Genomic DNA, 7195 nt, shown 5'->3' on the forward strand with positions numbered 1-7195 from the left:
TCGCACTAGTAGGGAATAATGACGACCTGGAGAAGAAGATTGGAGTATTCATGGGAAATCCAGTGCCAAAAGCAGAAGATGATGAATGCGCTTGCCCGGATAACTACATCATCATCGACGACACCGACTCGGACCCCAGTGAAGATGACTTTGTTGATGAAGCTGGAGCAGATATCATGGACTCTTCGACTGATCAAAATTTCTAGTAGACCATCATATCAGTAGTAGTTTCCCCCCATATATATAGTATAGTTCAAGCACTTTTGTAACACTAGTTAGATCGATTGTATGCCTTGTTTGAATTGATTGAGTGATATTGATTGTGTTGCCTCATGAGCATATGGGTAGTGTTTTCTCTCTAGACCTCATTCTATTCTAAACTCTCATCTTTTGTAAACCTATCAGATGCCTCCGAGATGCGACACCGGATTTGTTTTTCCACCGGAGATCACACAGTTGATTCAGCAACAGAATGCCCTGATGCAAGTGTTAGTACAGAACCAAGGCAACAACAACAACAACAACCCACCACCACCACCTGTTGATCACCTAGCCCGTTTCTTGAGGCTAAATCCGCCGGTGTTTTCCAGCAGCACCGAGCCAATAGTTGCAGATGATTGGCTCCGCAAAGTTGGAAGGGAGTTGACCACTGCAGGATGCACAGATGCGGAAATAGTGCGTTTTGCCGCACATCAGCTTGATGGACCCGCAGCATCATGGTGGGAGAATTACACAGCCACACACCCTATTGACACTGTCACATGGGACCAGTTTCAGCAAGCTTTCCGTACAGCCCATGTTTCAGCAGGAGCTATGGCTATGAAGAAGCGAGAGTTTCGCAACCTACGCCAAGGAGGACGCACCGTAGGCCAATATGTGGAGGATTTCAGTAAGTTAGCACGTTATGCACCAGATGACGTTGCCACAGATGCAGCCAAGCAGGAGAAGTTTTTGGAAGGATTGAATGATGAGCTGAGCATGCAGCTAATGGTAGCAACCTTCAACAACTACCAGGAGTTGGTAGATAGAGCACTCATGATTGAAGGGAAGCAGCAGCAGATTAACCGTAAGAGGAAGTATGGACAAGGGAAGTATAATTCTGGAGCCCAGCAGAAGCCACGATTTACCCCGAAATCGGGAGGACAGTTTCAGCATACCCATGGAGGAGGTAGTTCGCACAACCATAATGGCTCCAAGAATGGTAATGGGAATGGAGGAAGCAACGGGCAGAACCGTAATAACCCTTCAACTCCAGCCAAGAGGGATCTAAGTCACATTACTTGTTTCAAGTGCCAGAAGACTGGACATTATGCAACTGACTGTCCTGAAGCCCAGAATGGAAATGGCAATGGAAGCTCTAGGAAGAAGCCGAACCCTTTCAACAAAGGACAAGTGAACCACGTTTACGTGGAGGAGGTTGAAGCACAGCCTGATGCAGTAATAGGTAAGTTTTTGGTTAAGTCATTTACCGCACTCGTTCTTTTTGATACTGGTGCATCGCATTCATACATATCGAGGGGATTTGTGGATAAGTATAAACTGCCAACCCAAGCCCTTAGGTCACCCATGTTAGTAACCTCGCCAGGAGCAGAGTATATGGCTAGTTTATGGTGTGATCGGTTACCATTAAGGATTGGTAACTACGTGTTTCCCTCAGACCTAATAATATTGGAATCGCAAGGATTGGATGTGATATTAAGCATGGATTGGTTATCAAAGTATGGAGGGAACATCGATTGTGCCAGTAAGTCGATTTTGCTTACCACCCTAGAAGGAAGAAGGATTAAGTATGTGTCCTGGCATGTGCCGAAGAGGACTCAAGTGAATTCCTTATCAGGAGTTGTACAGGAGGAAGTACCAGTGGTGAAGGATTACCCGGATGTATTTCCAGAAGAGTTGCCAGGCATGCCACCGGATAGAGACATTGAGTTTCTGATTGAACTTTTGCCAGGCACAGGACCGATATCTAAGAGACCGTACAGGATGCCCGCAAAAGATTTGGAGGAAATTAAGAAGCAGATTAAGGAATTACTGGATAAAGGCTATATTCGCCCAAGTTCGTCACCTTGGGGATCACCAGTACTTCTAGTAGAGAAGAAAGATGGATCGTTGAGGATGGTTGTTGATTACCGTGGATTGAATGAAGTGACCATCAAAAACAAGTACCCACTGCCGATGATCAATGATTTGTTTGACCGCTTACAAGGAGCTAAGGTATTTTCCAAGATCGATCTATGATCAGGATACCACCAGTTGAAGATTCGAGAGCAGTATATACCTAAGACGGCTTTTACCACCAGGTATGGGCTATATGAGTATACCGTTATGTCATTTGGTCTGACTAACGCACCTGCCTATTTCATGAACCTGATGAACAAAGTGTTTATGGAGTGTTTGGATAAATTCGTCGTGGTGTTCATTGACGATATTTTAGTCTACTCCAAGAATGAAGAAGAGCATAAGGAGCATTTGCATTTGGTACTTGAGAAACTCAGAGAACATCAGTTGTACGCCAAGTTCAGCAAATGCGAATTTTGGCTGAAGGAAGTTGGATTCCTCAGACATGTTATATCCGGAGAAGGAATAGCAGTAGACCCCACCAAAGTTGACACAGTAACAAGCTGGGAATCACCCACGTTAGTTGGAGAGATCCGGAGTTTCCTTGGACTCGCAGGATACTACCGGAGATTCATTGAGAATTTCTCAAAGATTGCAAAGCCCATGACAGAGCTGTTAAAGAAGGATACCAAGTTCAATTGGACTGAGGAATGTGAAGCTAGTTTCCAAGAGTTGAAGAAACGATTGGTTACATCACCAGTGTTGATTCTGCCAGATCAACGCAAGGATTATGAAGTATATTGCGACGCTTCTCGTCGAGGACTTGGAGCAGTGCTTATGCAGGAAGGAAGAGTTGTTTCATATGCTTCACGACAACTTAAACCCCATGAGAAGAATTATGCCACGCATGATTTGGAGTTAGCAGCCGTAGTGCATGCGTTGAAGACATGGAGACATTTTCTCATCGAAAACCATTGTGAGGTGTACACGGATCACAAGAGTTTGAAGTACATTTTCACGCAGAAGGAGTTAAATCTCAGGCAGAGGAGATGGTTGGAGCTTATTAAGGACTATGATATGAGATTGCATTATCACCCAGGGAAGGCTAACGTAGTAGCAGATGCGTTGAGCCGCAAGAGCCATGTCAACACACTCATGACAGGAGAGTTACCCCAGGAGTTAGCCGAGGATCTTCGCGAGCTATGTTTGGAGTTAGTTCCAAGAGGCTATTTAGCAACATTGGAGATTCAGTCTACCCTGATGGAAAAGATCAGAGAAGCTCAGAAGACAGACAAGGAGATTGACGAGATAAAGGAAAAGTTGAGCAAAGGAAAAGCCAAGGGATTTCGTGAGGATGAGCACGATACCATATGGTTTGAGGACCGCTTTTACGTGCCCAATGATCCGGAGATCAGGAAATTGATCTTGCAAGAGGCCCATGATTCACCGTACTCGATTCACCCAGGAAATACCAAGATGTATTTGGATTTGAAGGATACTTTCTGGTGGACCGATATGAAGAAAGATATTGCGGAGTATGTAGCAGTTTGTGATGTATGTCAGAGAGTGAAGGCAGAACATCAGAAGCCAGTGGGATTGCTACAACCATTGCCGATACCCGAATGGAAGTGGGATAAACTAGGCATGGATTTTATCACGGGATTGCCCAGGACTCATTCAGGCTATGACTCAATATGGGTTGTAGTAGACCGTTTGACGAAAGTAGCTCATTTCATCCCAGTGAAGACCACTTACACCAGTGCCAAGTTGGCAAAGATATACATGACCAGAATCGTATGTTTGCATGGAGTTCCGAGGACCATTGTATCAGATAGAGGAACCCAGTTTACCTCAAAGTTTTGGAATCAGCTACATGAAACCTTGGGAACCAGGCTAGAATTCAGTACGGCCTTTCACCCACAGACAGATGGACAGACCGAGAGAGTCAATCAGATTTTGGAAGACATGTTGAGAGCTTGTGCGCTAGATTATGGATCTAGTTGGGACGAAAATTTGCCATATGCAGAGTTTTCTTACAACAACAGTTATCAAACCAGTTTGAAGATGGCCCCTTTTGAAGCTTTCTACGGAAGGAGGTGTAGAACACCATTGTTATGGGACGAAGTTGGGGACCGTCAGTTGTTTGGACCAGATTTGATTAAGGAGTCTGAACAGAAAGTGAGGTTGATTCGCGATAGGCTCAAGGTAGCCCAGTCCAGGCAGAAGAGTTATGCGGATTCTAAACGTAAGGAGACAGTTCACGAAGTCGGAGACAGAGTTTATCTTCGAGTATCACCACTTCGAGGAGTGAAGCGCTTTGGAGTTAAGGGAAAGTTAGCGCCTCGTTTTGTAGGACCATACAGAGTTTTGGAACGTATGGGAGAAGTTGCCTACAAGCTGGAATTGCCTGAAGGATTGTCAGGAGTTCATGATGTATTTCACGTTTCCCAGTTGAAGAAGTGCCACGCAGAGATGGCTGAGATACCACTGAGAGATACAGTGCCACTGGAAGCGATTCAGCTGGAAAGTGATTTGACCTATGAGGAGAAACCAGTTAAGATTCTTGAGTATGCCAGCCGAGTCACCCGCAGTAAGGTTATCAAGTTTTGCAAAGTCCAGTGGAGTCACCATACTGAAGATGAAGCCACCTGGGAGCGATAGGAAGATCTACGGAAGAACCACTCTCACCTATTTTCTAGCCAACCCGAATCTCGAGGGCGAGATTCATCTTAAGGGGGTAGGTTTGTAACATCCCAAATTTTCAATTTGGAATGTTATACATTAGATCATCATTGCATAGGATATTTATTTGCATTTTGGCAAATCCTCGATAAATCCTAAGCAACTCAAGGACCCTCGGAGAGAGTTGGGGATTTTCCCGGTTTTTCATATTTGATTTTTATCAAATAATTAAACGAGGATTTTTGGTTTTAATTATTTTTTCTCTCCGAAAAATATTTCATATTAAAAATAAATGAGAGGAGAAAATATGACTTCTCCCAAATAATTGAAATATTGGAGGAAAAATATTAAAATCAAATATTTGATTTTATTCGGATTTTATTTGCAATTTTAATTGCATTAAAAAATTGCACGTTTTCAAAACTTCATTTTTGGGCCAAGAAAATGTTCATCTCGTTCTAATTATTCTAATTAGACGGGAAAAATTTGTTTTAGTATTTTTGGATTTTTATTTATTTCTCTGCGATTTGTTTCGATTCGCTGATTTAAAAAAAATCCCGCGCCCGACTGGGCCGAGGCCCAGCCGAGCCAGGCCGGCCCGTTCCCGCGTCGTCTCCCTCCCGAGGACGGCTCCCGCGCCACCGCCGAGTCCAGCTCGAGCACGCCGCCCGCCGCCGCCTTGCCCCCTCCCCCACGCCACCCCCTTCCCCTCCTTAAATACCCCCTGCCCCACCACCTCTCCTCACCCCGCCGCCCCAACCCGCACCCGCCGTCGCCGCCAGGAGCGCCCGCGCCGCCGCCGAAGACGCCGCCGCCCCGGAGCCCGTGCGCCGCCGCCCGCCGCCTCCCGTCGTCGCCCCGTCGCCGCCCGAGCCCCGCCGCCCGAGCCGCCCCTCGCCCGACCCGCCGGAGCCCCGCCGGAGCTGCCCGCCGAGGTAGCCGAAGCCGCCGCCGCCGAGTCCGGTTTTTAAAAAAAAACTGATTCGGTTTATTTATTTTTTTGAAACCCTAATTTTTTTTATATAGATCGGTTTATTTTTTTCGGTTTTATTACTTAGTGAACGTTCACCGATCCGTTCGTTTTAATGAACGCGTTCGTCGGTTTGACGCTGTTAACGAACGTTCATTCGTTTAACTGTTCGTCAGTTTTCTTTTTCGTCGGATTTTCCGCGATTATTGCAGATCGCGATTTCTGATCAGATTTTCGTTCTGGTTTAACTTTTCGCTCGTTTATCGGAATCAGTCGATTCAAGCGCCTAGAGTTTCATCTCGAAATTCTCTTTCCGTTTAACCTACTCAAACAAGTTTTGCTACTGTAAAATTTGACCTAGATCCAGATTAGTAAACGAAGCTTGTTTCTTTCACCGTTTGACTTTCGTTGCTTCGTTTGAGTTGAATCTTTTTGCAAACTCGAGTTCTTAAGTTGAACTTTCTGGTTAGATCTTTATTTGAGTTTTACTTGTGCATTAGATGAGTACTTATTGTTTGCTTGTTTGTTTGCGATAGAGTACCCGGAGTGCGCCGCTTGCTACTTCGAATCTCTAGGTTACACGGATCATCAGCAAGGCAAGTAACACTTTGATCATACTTTTCACTACCCAGTTTTATTGCATTAGATCAATCCTCAAACATTGCATGATTAGGATCTAATTAAATTGTGGGTGCTGGGAAGTAGATGAGGTAGTACCTATCACCTGTTTTATTATCAAACCCTTGGGAGTTACTTCTACGTTTGCTTATGTTGCCATGCTATGCTTGTAGACGTGGATTGGGTTTGAGAGATATTCACGACAGATGTGAGATTGTTAACTAATGGTTTACTTAAGGTGGCAACTAAAACTCATGGACCGCCACCCAGGCTCAAAGGGATCATGAGATTATTCATGCTAGAAACTTCCATGTGCAGCCACAAGCTATTATGGGCTCTAGCATAGTTGAGTAGGTTGTGTGAGCTCTTGAAGAGGTAGACTAGCAGATGTAGGGGATGTAGGTGGTACTGTCTACCCGGAGTAGAGAGTTAACGCTTCTGAAAGACTGTGTCTCGGTCATCCGTTTCTCAAACATCATGTAGTGCGAGAATCAAGCGGAGGCGATCGAGTCTTGTGGGGAAAAGTGCGCAAACCTCTGCAGAGTGTATAAACTAATCATGGTTAGCCGTGTCCCCGGTTATGGACATCTTGAGTATCTAGTACCTGGATTATCATGTGAATCTCATCATGTTACTTTAATTAATTTTGTTGGGTTAATGATGATACTTAATTGGGATTGAGTTGGAAGTACCTTCTCAATGTTTCACAACTACCATGATAGTTAAATAAAATTTATTCCTTTGCAGTAGGGAAAAATTGGCTTTTCGCAAAACTGTAACCATAGAGCTTTCCACCAGCCATATATGCATGTAGTATATTATTATTCTGTTCATTATTCTCTATGGGTTACATTGCCAGCATATTCC

This window comes from Aegilops tauschii, chromosome 6 (assembly GCF_002575655.3).
Source record: "Aegilops tauschii subsp. strangulata cultivar AL8/78 chromosome 6, Aet v6.0, whole genome shotgun sequence".
Taxonomy (NCBI): domain Eukaryota; kingdom Viridiplantae; phylum Streptophyta; class Magnoliopsida; order Poales; family Poaceae; genus Aegilops; species Aegilops tauschii.